Here is a 16,963-nt window from a genome sequence, read left to right as displayed (position 1 = left end):
TTAACTATTTCAGGCTCTGTGTTGTGATGATTTTTCTGAGAATCCTGCTCCAGTGCACAACCATCCTGTGGGTTAAAAACATTTTCCTGATAGCCAACCAAAACCTTCTCTGACCCAACTTCATGCCATTTACTCAAGTCCTGTCACCACAAAGAAGAGATCAGTGTCTGTTCCTCCTCTTTGCCTCACTAGGAAGTTGTAGATTCTGATGAGGTCTATCCTCAGTCAGATCAAGTGACCTTAGCTGCTTCTCATATGGCTTCCCCTGCAGACCCTTCATCACCCTCATGACCCTTCTTTGGATGTTCTCTAATAGTTAATGTCTTTCTTACATTGCACTGCCCAAAAATACCCCCAGCACTCAAGGTGAGGCTGCCCTACTGCAGAGCAGAGTGGGACAATCCCTTCCCATGCCTGGCTGGCAATGCTAGGGCAGGCTATGGTTGGCCATTTGGGCTGTCAAGGCACTCCTGACTCACGTTCAACTTGCCATCAACCAAGACCCCCATGTCCCTTTCCATGGCACTGCTCTCCAGCACTTCATTCCCCAGTATATACACACAGGCATGGCTGCCCGGTCCCAGAAGCAGAATCCAGCATCTGTCCTTGTTAAACTTCATAATGTTGGTGATTGCCTAATCCTCTAATTTGTCAAGAATACCTTTTTTATAAGATGTTCCTACTGCATTACCACTCATATGATCATATGTTTCTCCATATCTCACCTTTCACTATCACCGATTTAAAATTTATAGGGCAAAAAATACCCTATGCCTATTATAGGCAAAAAATACCAGTGACATATCTTACATTTTATTAGAATAATTGATATCAACTTCTAACAAAATCTTTTCTTTCTACACAGTTTTATGTAACAAATTATGTTTCAAAACATTATCATGAAACTCCCTCCTCTACTTTAAACCTTGTAAAGAGCATTAGGCATGCAGAGATTCTCTATAGATAATTAATGATTGATTAATGTGCAGTCTTAATGCATTTTAACATTCTTTACTATAATCAATTCACTCTGCTTAAGCAGTAATTTGCCACAGATGTTCATTCAAGCAAGAAAGAGCATGACAACACTCTGAAGGATAGAGTTAGTAAAATACTTATTCCAAAATTGACTCACCATTATGTCCTCAGTGACAAGGTATTTGCATTTTTTAAAAATCAAATAATTTTCCATTCAGTGATCCAACTAGCCATTTCTTTGTCCCTTTCTAGTATACATATAATCATATTAAGTATCAAAAAGATGAGCAATGAGAGATGAAAGCAAAAGGTCTCAAATTTTAGTTTAGTAATTTTGCTTTAATATTTCTCAATTATCTGTAGATGTCATCCTTCTAGAAAGGAATAAGATCTTCTAGTTTTTTAATTAATGTAAGTTACCCTTAACAATCTAGGGAAAAAAAACAACCCCAAAATAACAAGCCCAGTAAAATCTAAATGCAAGTCAACAGCAGTGGTTTAGAATTAGTGGACCCACATAGCAGTTTAATAAATACCTTCAGTAGAATTATCATCATGTGAGTTATTTCAGCTCAGCTATAACTACTTCAGGACTATCAGTTCTGATTAAAGTAGTACAAAGATATGTAAAACTAACTAACACTTAAAAACGACACTGAAAATTCAATTGAATTATTCTGTTAGGTCTAGCTGGAATTCTCACTGATGCTCCTTCTATTGCACACTGGCAAATTGTACCAAATTTCACCAAGTTTCAGAATACAAACATAAGAACATGTTCAATCATGTTTGTTTTCCATTTAGTCTGAATTAAAGTTCAAGTGCCAGTAGTACCTCACACTGTAACTCATCAATGCTGAAACACAGATGTAAAAATTATTACAAAAACTGTTCCCATAATTATTAAGAATTATAAACTAAAATTGGGCAGATACTTTACTAGTGTAAACAGTTCCAACATTACACAAATAGATCAATTTAATAATGACTAAAAGTTACACTGTCACTGGCGAATATCCACAATTCTAGTTTTTACAAATGTTGATTTTTCCATTTATGGTTTTCCAGAGCTTATTTTTAACAAAATTGTTAATAATGTGGGGGATTTCACCCTGAATTTTAGTATGTGTTATGAAAAAATTGTATTTCACACAAATTAAAATTACTAATACTACTAAAACTGCTACTATTGATTGTAAAACTGACTGTGAAAGGCTGTAGTTACATACTTGGAAAAATAAAAAGGTTAAAAAACCAGAAAAATGACTTAATTTAATAAATTTCCAAGTAGACTTTCCGATAGAGAACAGGTTACTTCAAGAAGAAAGAGACATCTATTAATAAAAGAAAATTTACTGTACTAAAGAATATTTTATTTCAAAAATCACTATTTTTTACTTATGCAAGGAATTCACACTAACTACATCTCAGATTTTAGGCACACACAGCTTTTTGCACAACAGCTACGTAATAACCCAGAATCTCTAACCCAAAATCTACTATTTTTAATTTACCAACAGCTTCCCAAAGTGGAACAGCTGCACAGCATATTTCTTTTTCATTTTCCTAATGTTCGGTAATGCTGACCACCATAATAATTTCATTTCCTTCAGAAAAGTGACCAATAGGATAGTACAAACCTTAGAACTCAATATAATTTATAGTACAAAGAAAGATGTGATACAGCAATGGATCCACTCGGATGGAGGTAACTTAACTTGGATATGAAACTTCAAAAAGTCATGACCACATACTTACTTAGCACTTACACATAAGCATAAAATAGGCAATTCCCTAAGATTTTAAATTACAGCACTGCTTTTCTCAACATGTCACAGAATGTTGGTGATTTTTCCAATTCAATTCTTTAATATGATCCCAAATGACACAAAAGTGATCATCTGTGTTTCTTACACAAATATACATTACAGCTGAAAGCTGAAGTCTTGTAAGTTTCAGTTTGCTCGTTCTTTTATATCATGTTACCTCAACACTTTAACCATAGGCTGTAGTATTAATGAGATATGTTGTTTTATTTCCATGTGCTCACTTTGACTCACGGAATTTTCTTGGAAGAAAAAAAATTAACCTTTTGAAATTTCCTTCTTTATCCAAAATGAAGTTAAAATCTGATTTCAGAATGATAAAGGTTAAATCTTGCAAGAAAAATCTACCAGAATTTAGATTAAACAGTTTAATTATGAGGTTCCCACGTAAGAAAAATGCATGTGCAAATTCTACTTCTGGGTCAGAGACAAAAAATTAAACCAATGTTTTAAGTGACAGTGGAGAAGCCAAACAACAGATTTACTACCTTTTCTGGGTACTTTTAACTCTTCTTTCCTTAAGAATCCTTTGCTCCTTTGTAGCAGCCACAGGCCCTGCAAGGCCTCCTGGGTGGTTACTTGCCCCAGACAAGAAATGCCTAGTCATGATGATTGGACCAAAGTAGCCCCTCTTCCGGCTTTGGACCCTTGTTATCTCTCTGTAAGACCATAGGTCATATTCGCCTTGACCCTTATTATTGGACCATTTCCCAAAACCCCTACACCCTATATGTACCCCATTTCTGCCCAGTTTGGCAGAAGAGCTGTCACTGAAAGACTTTGTAGAAGCTGCCAAGGCACATCTGTGGAACCTCACACAGCCTTGTCCTCTCTTTCCCTGCATCTGCCGAGGCAGCTTAGCAAGCAAAGAGCTGAAATCACTGAAGAGCTGAATTCACCAAAGACCTGATTGTACTTAAGAGCTGAGCTGCTTGCTAAGATTGCCTGCAGCTGGGAGCTTGCCGGAGGGACCTGGACATCGCTATCCGGGGCACCTACAGCAGCCAGGGTCAGATAGAACCCAAGAACCTCAGGCCGTAATACTCCTCTGCTAGCTGATTCCCAAGGTTACACTCTTGTAAGGAAGAAACTACACAATCTGCTGTTTTGTTTTTGGTAGAGATATGCTTCATCAATACAAAGGACAAACACTATTACAATCATTTGCAAGCAGCTTTTCACAATCTTCCCAATTGGATAACACAATTACTTCCAAGTCCTAGATCCCTTAAAGATATGAAATAATTAGTGTGTATTGAAGGAAGCAACATCTATTAATATTTTAATCCAGGCTTTTCTACCAAAGATAGAGACATACATACTGTCACTCTCAGTTACAAGCTGTACCTGGGCCCCTAAGGTTGTTTTTGAATGACTGATTTCCAAAACTATTTAAAATATAAACAAACAAACAAATAAAACCCCCCAAACCACAGCACTGCAACAGCAAATATTTCTTTGTTAGTAGAAGAATTACTTTAATTATTTAGGGACAAGCTGATTCAATTCTTTGGTTTGCTTGTTACAAAACCATATCTTAATTTTCCATCAGAAGAAATCATGTCTTGGAATTTTAAGAAACTTTTTTCAGGTTTGACTTACCTCATGATTGTGACAGTAAAGAAGGAGTTTAAAATAGATATTAATTTAAAAATCAGTATGAGAAATCTTCAATTATATTATTTGGAAGGTACATCTCTACTGTTCATTTACCAAGCATAATCCATTCCTGCATCTAGAAAAATTTTGCTTAATTGCCAGAAATGTCTGGAATGGAATGGAATAGCTCTATGATCTCAAGCAATTAATTACTATTTATCTTCCCAGTTTCATAAATGCAGCTCTGAAATTTTTTCATAGCAATAGCATGCACCAAAGTGCTCTGCACCAAAGGCATTCTATATCTTGAAGCACTCTTTCTCACTAGTCTTTACATTTCTCTTATTTTTGGATCTCAGAGATAAAATTTAGTAATATACAGCCTAAATAAGTAGCTTTCTCCCTTTGATTATGCACTTGTTTAATGTCAGCATAGATTTTAAATGATTTATCAAACTCTTTGGTAAACAATATTAAATAAAAATAAACTAAAGATAGCCCTCATTCCTATTCTACACTCCCTTCATATTTAAAATTGTGAAAATATTTTCCTGTCTGGTATCAGCAAAGTTAAAGTTAAAAGCACTATTTGACTTCTATTTCCATGTATTTTTAAACAGAAATTGCCATGTTATCTTGATCTATGACTTCTTCTTTCTACAATTAAAACTCAGAAGTTTGTCTGTTTCAAATTCAATAATTGAATTTAGCTTTTCTGTAAGTTTTGATATTGAAAATAAGGAGGGAGGGAAAAGCAAAATCTCTGTATTTTAAGTCCGCGTTTATAGAAAGATGTGGTAGGACTTGTAGCATATGAAAGTATCTTCAATCAACAACAAAAAATGAAAGCAGCATTTCATGTGACCAACTCAGTTGAGGTGGTAATTTGAAGAAGGTCCCACAAGACAACCACCCAAGTAATGACAATTATGTCAATATGGCTACATGCCAATCTACAAATTTTATTAACAAACCTATTATACTTCTATGCTTTGCTCACGCAGCAGTTATATAACACTCATTGGCTAACTGGCTGCAATTACACGTACATGTTACTTGTTGATTGGCTATCATGCTGCAAGTGCTTGGTCAGGGTTTGCTAACGTAGTGGTTCTCATATCCTGCATAGTGTTTAGCTTTGTACTTGTACAATGGTTCATTTTTCCTTATTCTGCTTGTTCGAGGACCGTCCAAGATTGTTAAGTAACTCTGTAATCTGCAAACCAGGGTTATCCAGTCCCTGCAAAGTAAGAGCATGTCCCTGTTCTGCAAGAAATTACTCTACAGTAATTTAATTTGAACACTTTTATTACGTTTCCAATACTAGTGAGAATCATCACGAGTCTATGGACTGATCAGGAGAACTAACTGACCACTAGAGATTTATTTGGAAGGCACATGGTATGGTTCATTGTTTTGGGTATATTATTATATTCCCCATGCCTTTAATGAAAAAAAACCAAAAAAACAAACAAACAAAAAAAAACACAAACAAACAAACAACAACAACAAAAAAAAACAAAACAAACAACAAAAAAAAACCAAAACCCAACCCAAAAGTTACATCAATAGTGAAGTTTTTGGTGTTGGAAGTTTTTTTCTTTTTTAAATGGATATTCTAAAAATCATAGATGTATTTTTGCAGCAGGATTTCTAATTTATGTATATGAGATGTATTTTAAACTAAAAAGTTAGATTAAGACTCCCCAGATACACACACTTGTCTTGGATTGAAAAGACAAGTGTCCGCTAAGGAAGGCAGGAGCCCCCCCTGAGATGGAAAACGTAAATCCCCTCCCCCCTAATTGTTATAATTTTGGAATTAAGGGGCCTCTCAGGCAAAGATATGGGAGCAAGAATAACAGTATAACAATTCTTTATTTGATGCTGTTGAGTCAGAGACAAGACGGAATGACTCCAATCATCAGAAGACAAAAAAGAGAGTGTTTATTAAGAAACAGCAAGTCCTTTTATAATCTGACTTGCTAAGGTGAAACCTAATTGGTCTCAAAGTAAAAACCTTTCACACTATCGGTGAACTATGAGTAGCACATTCTGGAGAATTTTATCTATAAACAACATCAACAGAAAGAGAGATAATAATTGTTTTCATTCTTTCTCTCTAAGTTTCCCAGGCCTAAGGCCTGGAAGAATCCCTTCAACTGAACTGAGAGTCTTGGTAATTCCCCTTTTTTCTTTCAAGAGGGAGGTGGCATTTGTAGTCCTCTACAGGAAAGAAAACAAACACAGCTCAAGAAGTTTATCAATTGTCAATGAAAACCTCAATCAGACATTTAATCAGAATGGTAGAAGGGATCTCTAACTTATATTAAATTCCAAGAAATCAGTTACCAACTCTAGTATAGTAACAAACTATTGTCAGTCTGCCAAAGGACTGGCAGCCCAACTTGCCAAAACCCATTTCCCAGCATGAGCAGATGCCCACATTGCAGAAAAGAAGATATTAGTAAACACGTGCACATACCCAAATCAGCCAAATTTGGCAAGGTGTGTAACATCTGTTTGCCACAGCTGCAAAGCCTTTAAGCCTCTGGGATTTATCCCAGCCACTAAGGTACAGCAGGTCAAGCCTTGGTAGGCATTAATTGAAATTGCTTTTTGCAGGGTGTGTGCACTTTGATAGAAGCATTGTTTCAGGCTTTTGGCCCATGAATTCATGTCCTGAATGAATGAAGCAGAATTGACCAAATTCAGAAACACTTGAGGAAAATGCTGGAAAGCCATGGCAACAGTCTTTAATACAACCAGGCCGAGCCTAACTTGTAACCTTCCAGTGCTCTGAGCCATCTATGACTCATCCTTCCATCCTTTTGTTAGGAATGAAACACTTGACTCAGCCAATTTATCAAGCACCAATTCAATTTATTAATTAATATGGTAACATATGAGCAAAGACAGCAGTGGGTACAGTGGTGAGGGTTTTCCCCTCTGACTGCACAACAGTGGTTGGGCTTGATGATATTTATCGATCATATTCATGCATATTCATAATCTTTTCCTAGTTTCTACATAAGCTTCCAACAGTTTGCATTTCTACCTTTAACATCACAATTCTATTCCCCAGGGTCATAAATCTATGATGGTGATGTTTAGTTCATTTCCAGTTTCTATACCCTATTGTGTATACCCCAGGATGTGTGTCCAGAGGGTGGAGTCCAACTTCTGTTTTCTGGGATCATTAATCTATGGTAGTGATGTCCAGCTTCCCCTTTCAATGTCACTAATCAGCAATCTTGATGTCCATCTTCCTTCTCCAGGAGCTTGAGATAGGGTCACTTCCCTTCCTGTTTAAATCCTTTGTACATTCTAAAGCTACAGTTTAAAATCCTTAGTACTCAGCAACATTCTAAAATTATAATTCAAAAGTTCTTATTACAGAACAACTTAAGACTTATAATTGTTATTTACACACTAAAGATTGGTTCAAAAGCCTTCTTTCATGCTTTCCTCAGTTGTTTATTAGAACTCATCTTCATAGCTATCCCATGGCCGTGTTCCATATATTTCATAGCCACAGCTACGCAGGTTGCTTTTATTTACCTGACATGAAACACAACTTTGTATTTCACAGGATGGACTCCCTGTCAGAATGCTTCCTCCTCCCCCTCCTCACTCCCTCCAGGACCACTAGTCCATGTTGGCAAATGGAAAGGAGAGGTTTTCCCAGGAATATGAAATTCCATCCTGGATTTGGAGCTCTTGGTACAGCCCATGCCTGCCCAGGACAAACGGGAGATTCTCCGTCTCTCCCGTACCACCCTCCCCCACGATACAATTGACTTTCAAACGGCTCCCGGATTTGTGGCACCACCACCATCCCCCCCGGGCATGAGAACAGAGCCAGCATTTGTGGAGCCCGCCCCTCCTCCCCCATAGATATATATGACCGCGGGGGCGAGATGCCCGAAGCCCCGGCGGGAGCCCCAGGGAGCAAGAGGAAGCCCACAACAAGAAGGTGCTGGTCCCAGAAAAATGCTGTCCCCCAGAACGTCACTGTGTTAAAGAGTTCAGGCACCGGCTATGACCTGCCGAGCGGCGCCGGCGCTGCAGAACAGGTTGGCGTTTCCTTTAGCCACCCCAGCCTCCGTCTCCGAGGAGCACAGCTTGGGGCAGTCTGGAAGAAGCGGGGGCAGGAGCAGAAGGGGGCCTGGTTGCAGGCTCCGAAGCAGATGGCAAAGCAGACAGTGCAGCTGCTGGAGGCGCAGCGGCGGGCAGCGGCACGGGGAGGCTGATTGGCGGGGGGGCCACAGATGCACGACGAAGCGCCGTGGCAGTTTCTCTTGGTCCTGGCAGGGGCGGCACTGGCGGCGGTGGTCGGCTCAGGGCCGGCCGAAACAAAGGAACACCGGCTGGTCCTTCTCTGGAGCGGGGCTGGGCTCCGACGGCGGCCACAGCAGGGCAGGTTCCGGCAGGGGCGAGCCCACCAAGTCCTTGCGGAGCAGGGAATGCCGGAAATGCTAGCGAGTGCAAAGGCACAGCTGCTGCCTCTCGCCGCGCGGGGAGAGCTGGAGCCACTGGAAATGATCGGGACACAGTCCCGGAGCCATCGCAGGCAAAAAACAGATGACATTCTGTGCCACTTTGTTGAGTCAGGGACAGGACGGAATGAAACCAATGATCAGAAGGCGAAAAAGAGCGTTTATTAAGAAACAGCAAGTCCTTTTATAATCTGACTTGATAAGAGATTCACACTCTTGGTGAACTATAAGCAGCACACCCTGGAGAATCATATCTATAAACAACATGAGCAGACAAAGAGATAATAATTGTTTTCATTCTTTCTGAGTTTCCCAGGCTCTGAAGCCTTGAAGAATCTCTTGAACTGAACTGAGAGTCTCGACATTTATTAGGGAAGAAAAAAAAAATAAACCAACAAAACAATGTAGTAATACAAAACAGCACAGACAGAGTCAGAATACAACCAGACACCCTGTGGGTCAGGTTATTGGTAGCAGTCCAATTGAAATGGTGGCTGCAGTCTTCCTGGAGGGACAGATGTGTTCTGTTGAAGCAGTGATCTATTTGAAGAGCGTAGTCTTCCTCTGAAGATCCAGTGGTGGTGTAGATGGGCCTGGTCTTCCTCTGGGAATTCAGTGTAAAAGGCAGCTACCCCTCTGGGAATCCAGTAGAAAAGGCTGCCTGTGTTTTTCCAAACTTCTGATTATATCCAGTTAGGAATGCTTGACTCCTGCCTCTACACAGAGCATCTCCCAATAAGATCAGTGAGACTCAATGGCTCATAAACAGAAGGTATCTCCCCAGAAGGAGGCTTGGTTACAGAAGAGATATAGAAAACCGCCCCAAAAAAACCAGAAGATACCTGCTCCACTGTTGTGGCGCGGCATGCGCTCCTCTCGCCGCGGCACTCCAAGCCGTGCCAGGCTGGGCGGTGAGGGAAGAGAACGGGCGGCCGCTTCCCCCTGCAAGCTCTGCAGTTCAGTTCGTGGCGCGCGGGGACAGACGAAGGCGGCACGGGACTTGGGGGGTGAATGGGATGGTTTTATTCAGTGAGCCCCAAGACCCCCTCGGGGGTGGGAGGAGAGGTTTTATACAGAACTCAGGAGGATGGGTGTAGGAACAGCAACCAATGAGGGAATAGCAGGGGAGGAGTTTAGGGCAGAACTAACATCTGGAAGCTGAGGAGGGGGCTAGAATGAATGACAGGGAAGGTTCTAGGGAAAGGGGCAGGGAAAGGGAGGATTGACCACTTGGAGATGGGGGGGGGTTAGGGGAGAGCTAGGGAAGACTGACACTGGGGAGAGGAGGAGATTGGGGGGTTGGGGGGGGGGGAAACAGATATTAAACAAATATTAAATGAAAGAAAAACACACCACCGCATCTCCCTCTTTTCTTTTACAAAAGGAAGGAGAATTCTGTGGTTTAAGCAAATTAATATAACATAAAATTATATGATAACTTTGTAAATTACTTAAAGGACATGAAAGACACATTACTGCATTTATAGGGCAGGAAGAGTAGTAACATCCTAAATCAGACATAAGACTGTACAAAACTTGCTGTTTTGCTGCTCTGAGTAAAAATCTAGAATAATGCAAATAATTGAAATAATTGAAATATAATTGAAATCAGATAAAGACTAGGTGATTGAAATAGAATGAAATAGTTAACAGAAATTAAACTAAAAAATTGAATTAGAATTATTAAAATCACAACTATCTAATTTAAATAAAATAATTAAATGGAATTATTGGAATTAAATACAATAAAAGATCAACTAAATAAACTAATACATTTTTAAACCTCGCAGCAATGCAGCAAGCCTGAAGTGATACACTAGTTGTGTGATTCCTGTAGCAATAATGGTTAAAAACACAGCCTTTAAGTCAAAAAATATTAGAAAAGACTGAATTAATTATAATTATAACAAAACAACTTAATATAAAATCAAATTGTAACATTACATATTATTAAAAAAAAACATAAGTTGAAAGACATCAAAAAATGATAAACTAATTGTGATTATAACATATGAAACATATAAAAACTTCATCTGGAATATATAAAATTGTCCTAAACGAAAGTCCAAATTAAGGGTACAAAGCACAGCAGGATTTGTGACTTCATCTGATTTAGAATTTGCTTCGTTACGGCGCTTGCGATGTTCAGCTTCTTAAATTCTTAAAGCAGAGTCAGCGGATAACGGTGCTTGTCTTAAAGCAGAGTCAGCGGATAGCGATGTGGTTTGTTCAATTTCAATGTTTGTTTGCGAGGTGGGCATAATATCTTGAGTATTAATTAACTGGGATGATATTTCTTTCTATAAAATATAACTCAACAAATAGATTATTCAAAAAATAATTAAAAGCAAAAAGAGGAATTCGTAGTTAAATAAAAAGGAGTATTGGGTAGGGTACATTAAGGAATAGGATAGGGGAATCAGACAATCACTTAATTAGTGATTGCCATGATTAACAGGGGGTATCGGTAAGGGGTGGACCGGGGCGCCGCCATTTTAGGGGGAAGACAAAATGACGGATCCCCAGTCCCGGGTTTCGGCTCCATTTCCTTGGAAGAAGATCCCTCCTGACCTTCCCCCCGGAGGAAGAGCCAGAAGAAGGATTGGGGAATATCCAACCCCGCCTCCCCACAATAGGGACTAGCCTCGTGCAGGGACGGTGCAGGGCTATTGGGGGAGAAATGGGACTGGCGGAAAACCAGGGGTGGAAAAGAAGGGTCAAGGCAGGAAAATGGGTCCTGAGCGGCGTGGCCAGCGCCATCTTGGGAGGGGGTGCCGGGCACACTGCACTTGGCCTGAGCAGTGTCCGGCAGGGCACTTGGGGCAGCTCGGCCACAGCAATCCCCAAGGGAGGATAGGAAAGGGTTTTAGGAAAGTCTGAGGGGATGGGGATATAGGGAGCTTCACAGAAGCAAAAAAGGGGAAATTTATAGGAGGGGGGGGGGCCCAACGCAGCTGGATGTCGGCGCAATGCGTGGGTGTAAAGGGCCCCTTTCAACAACTCTCCTATAGCTAACGTGTCGCCCTCTTAGCTGTTCCCTACTGGTGTCTTTTCTACGCCCTCCGTCCAGCCCAGAATGGGGAGGGGAGGATAGAGAAGACAACATTTTCGAGGAGAAGAAAAAGCGATCCAATCTAGGTCCCCACAGAAGACTAGGCGAAGAATAGCACTCAGTGCTAGCTTCCCCCAGAAAAGGAAAACCCACCCGCCTGCCAGGGACATGCAAGGCTACAGCCCCAGTCTGGGCGCAGACGGGGGTTAAAATGCAAAAAAAAAAAGTGGCAGACCCAGCCGCCCGTCGGGGCGATCCCCACCCCGTGTAGCCTACCTTACCTTGCAGGCTCGGACGGAGATGGCTTGAATCTTCTCTTCGACTCGATGGAAAAGTCGCGCTAAAAACTGGGGATGTTCCTTCCCGGTTTTGGCCCTTCCGGAGGCCTGGGTGTTCCCGTTAAACCAAGACTTGTCCCCGAAGCCTTGGTTTCGGCCACTATCAGCCTCCGGTGGTCTCACTGCAGATGCTGACCGAGGAATGAACCTCTTCTCGGTCAGCCTTTCTTCAGGCTCCCCCGAGCCGCTGCCAAAACTGCCCTCTGTGTCCTCGGGTAAGTCTGCCCGCCAAAAAGCTCTGCAGCCCAGCTGCCCGTGCAGCGCGGCTGCTCCAGGGTGGGTATATGGCGAGAACAAAGAGGGTCCCGGAGCCTCAATCTTTTTCGCTCGGCGCTCAGCTCCTCATAGCATGGGGCAGAGCTTTTACGGCCGTAGATTTTCCTCTTCCCTCCTTCTTCTTCTGTGAGGCGGGCGTCCCCACGAATTTGCCCGTTTTTTTTACAAGACGAAGGAGGGAACCATCCTCTACTACCATATGTTGTGGCGCGGCATGCGCTCCTCTCACCACGGCACTCCGAGCCGTGCCAGGCTGGGCGGTGAGGGAAGAGAACGGGCGGCCGCTTCCCCCTGCAAGCTCTGCAGTTCAGTTTGTGGCGCGCGGGGACAGACGAAGGCGGCACGGGACTTGGGGGGTGAACGGGATGGTTTTATTCAGTGAGCCCCAAGGCCCCCTCGGGGGCGGGAGCAGAGGTTTTATACAGAACTCAGGAGGATGGGTGTAGGAACAGCAACCAATGAGGGAATAGCAGGGGAGGAGTTTAGGGCAGAACTAACATCTGGAAGCTGAGGAGGGGGCTAGAATGAATGACAGGGAAGGTTCCAGGGAAAGGGGCAGGGAAAGGGAGGATTGACCACTTGGAGATGAGGGGGGGGTTAGGGGAGAGCTAGGGAAGACTGACACTGGGGAGAGGAGGAGATTGGGGGGTTGGGGGGGGGGGAAACAGATATTAAACAAATATTAAATGAAAGAAAAACACACCACCGCACTCCACAGATAGGAATAGAATACACACATCCATTTCCAACCTAAGACACACTTGATTGGACACTTTCTGAATTTTAAGTTATTTCCTTACATTTTTTAAGAGCCTCTTAAAGACAGTCCTGTTGCAGTTTGAATTTATTTTATTGATTCCTTGTTAAGTAGCTGATCCTGTTGTACCCCCATGTTTTCCTTGAGTTGGTTTACCCCTGGGTTTTACCCTCCTTCAAAACTGTCCCTCATGCCATTCCCTGCCTCTTGTTCCAGCTTTCTCTGCCTATTAAGGCAACCCAGCTCTTGATTCCGGAACCTTCTCTGCCACTTAAGCCTCAGGCCAATCCCTGTCTGCAACACCCCTTTGGAATTCCCCTACTCCTCAAAAGCCCCATTGGCCCATGTGACCCATCCTCTCCACCCTCCTACTCCAAATGGCCCCAGATACTTGATGTAATCCCCTCAACTCTGAAAGAGTGAAACATTTCTAGTCTAGCAGGCTAGAAATCCATTTGGATTTAGGGGAAATGTGCCACTTTGAGCTTGATAGCTCAAGTAAAATATGCTGTTTAGTCTGGAAGCTCTGCAGCACTAGTAAAACTGCCCCACTTGTGGAGAAAGAATGTGAATTTCCAAGCGAAGAGATAAGAGGTGAGAGATAAGAGCTGCGATGTTCCTGGAACCTTGAAGCAGACAGGGCAGAGTGACCCAGGAGTTCTTTCTGTACTTTCTGATAAAAAAACTAGCTACAAGTGTAACTAGCTCAAGTGTAACTCAAAATCAGTAGAATGAATATGGATGAACCTATTGTGAAATTCTATGCATAGGTAAACTAGTAAGGGGTAATAAAAAAGGATCTTTGAAGGGGAATGATTCCCTACATGCGTCCAGTGCTGTAATAAACATACCATTCGCTACAAATCTTTATAGGAATTGTGGGGTTTTGGTTTTTCCTCTGTGTTTCAACTCCTCCCCTGAGGATTCCCTACTGGTTAGCTGTTTGTGTCAACTCCCTGACTTGTATCTATACAAAATCCCTTGGAAAACACATCTAAGGGCTTTTTGTCCTACTACTTTCACCTGGAATAAACCATTCCTTGTGGAACCTCAAGACAGAGAGCCTACTCCTTTCTCCTCTGCCTGGTCCCTGTCATGGCTTGCATCTGGCACCTGAGAGCAAGTGGCTCTAAAGGATCTGCCTCTTGTAAATCTTCATATTGAGGCAGTTCCCCACTCCTGGTGTGACAACGGAGTTCTAAGAGCTAGCCTGGGTTTGGGCAATCACTTCACAGTCCCACATTAAAATTATCTTAAAGTGACCAGCTCTGGGGGGGAGCCTGAGGGGTCGCGCACACCACCGCTGCTCCCTTTGGCGATGCAGAGGAGGAGGTAGTCAGTTTTGCTGTGCAGCAGAACTGGGGCTTCCGTCCTCACGGGCGTGCCTAGGAAGACACTTCTTGGCTCGTTGGCTAGGGTTTTTACTCAGGGTTGGCTCTACTTAAATTATGGTGACGCTCCGGATACGATCCGATCCGTAGTGCTGGTAGGATAGAAGGACTCCTTCCTGATCGTCAAAGTCAATTTGTTGTTCAAGTCTTAAGTTGACTCATCATCTTCAGAGGTTTTTTGGAGTTTTTGATCACTGTCCTTAATTTGCATATCCCTGGAAGTGTTCTGGTCGCCATTTTGTGGAGCAGCAGAGGCAATACCCAATAATCGCAACAGGGATGACAGGTACAGTGAATAGGCACAACATGGAGAGATATAAGGGAGACATCAATGGGGTTTAACAAGTAATAACAGTCTTAATTAACACATTTAACCTTAAATTCCTTAACTTCCTTCAACTAATGAACTTATTCATAACACATATCACGGAATGTTCTCAATTCAGAAGTACAGAATGGCCAAATACAGTCCTGCCAAGTATTCATTTCCTGTGATGCTTTTCTTTAACAAACAATATTATTGCATCTTCCTGCTTCATAATAATTTACTAAGTTGATGAAAGTCTCTGAGTTACAGCAGTGCTTTTACTTCCAATCTCCGCTTAAAGGGCCATTGAAAATTGATCATTGAACAATTGAAAGATCAACTAGAGGTCCTGTTATTCTGTGTGCTGCCACTGTGCTAATCTGAAGCCCCCTGGCTTCACCTGCCTGGCAGAGGCACGGTCAGCTGTGGTCACTGCCTGTATCTCAAGGAGAGTCAGGGAGCAGCTAAAACAGAGCGCTACGCTATCTGTCTTGTATGGAGGAGAGGCAGCGTCCAAGGAGCTAATAAGGGAGTTGATTCAAGGCTGGGGAAACAGTTTCAGGTTTAATCTAGGCTCCGGAGAGCTCCGAATTACAAAGTATCCAACAGCCAAAAGCACCTTCGAGGCTTTCACAACATCTAAAAAACCGGGGTGGTAACACGGGGAAGGGAACGCCCATTGACCATGTGGGGATTTGGGGGGGTGGAAGGCGAAAGGATAGACAGATGCAAAAACAAGTGGAAGAAACTTAAGGGAGGGACCCTGAGCCCTCATCCAATCCCTCAACGCACAGGGTAGAAGATTCTGGAAGAATTGGATGGGGTGTCGAGTGATGGACAAGGTACCAGGGAGGGGAGAGGGGAGTGACTAAGCATTTTCAAGGAGATTGGCATTGAGGGAACGGCAGGAAAACTTGGGGTAGAGCCACTGGGAGAAGATGGGGGGTGAAGGGGCAAACCGTTACAGAACTGTTACAGAAATATAAAACCACAATACAACAGCACGCCTAATTTGAGAAGTCCAGGATCTAATGTGCCAGTATCCTAACATATACGTTTACCTACGTTATCTTGAATATCACCTTAAAAGCAAGCTTATGTCCAGCCTTACAGTAGGAGAGGTACAGGTTGTATTTGCAGTCAGCTCCATAACTTGTTTTTTCTGCTGCTACAAGACCTTTTGCATTTTACACATACAAATTCAAGCACAACTTCCTGCAATGCAACACAGTGTTCTTAATTCCAGTCATCATATCCTTCATTCTTGCTATACTTGTAAAGCAATTTGTAAGGACTTTCTCGGGAAACAGACAAGCATCTCAGTAAATTGCTTTGTCAGAGGGATCAAAACGAAAAGAAAATTGCTAAATCTCTTCTGCATAACTCACATCTTTGTGAAAGCATAATTCATGGCTCTCCATGGGACAAAGACCAGTCCTGAATTCTGTCTCCCAACCTGTACTTGGAAAGACTATCCACTTCCAGCACAAACACTATACACTTCCTATGAGACTCAGGATACCAGGATGCATACCCAGCTAATGTCAGCCACCAGAAAAAAACATCTTATTCTTAGAATTATGGAGTACCAGCTCTCAAAAAAAAATAAACAGCTCAAACGGAGGTAAAACACGAAACCATTTGGAGACTCTGGATATCTCATATTGGTGAAAGTGACTTGGTCTGTTGCCGCATTGGGTCTACAGTGCAAGATTATGATCATTGCAGTGGACTTTAAGGACAACCTCTCTGAGGAGCAGCCATGTGCCTATACGTAGTTCCAGCCAGCTCAAATGGACATAGCTGAGCCCTGCAGTCAAAGTGGTAGCAACTCTTGGAAAACTGATTTAAGAAATGGTAAAAAATGCTGCACAACAGTTGAGAGAGGGGAGTGAGAAATATGTGAAACCAAGATCAGAGAACAAGGGGACAAGGTACTG

Source organism: Lonchura striata, chromosome Z (assembly GCF_050655825.1).
Source record: "Lonchura striata isolate lonStrDom1 chromosome Z, ASM5065582v1, whole genome shotgun sequence".
Taxonomy (NCBI): Eukaryota; Metazoa; Chordata; class Aves; order Passeriformes; family Estrildidae; genus Lonchura; species Lonchura striata.
Note: the sequence above shows the minus strand (reverse complement) of the source record.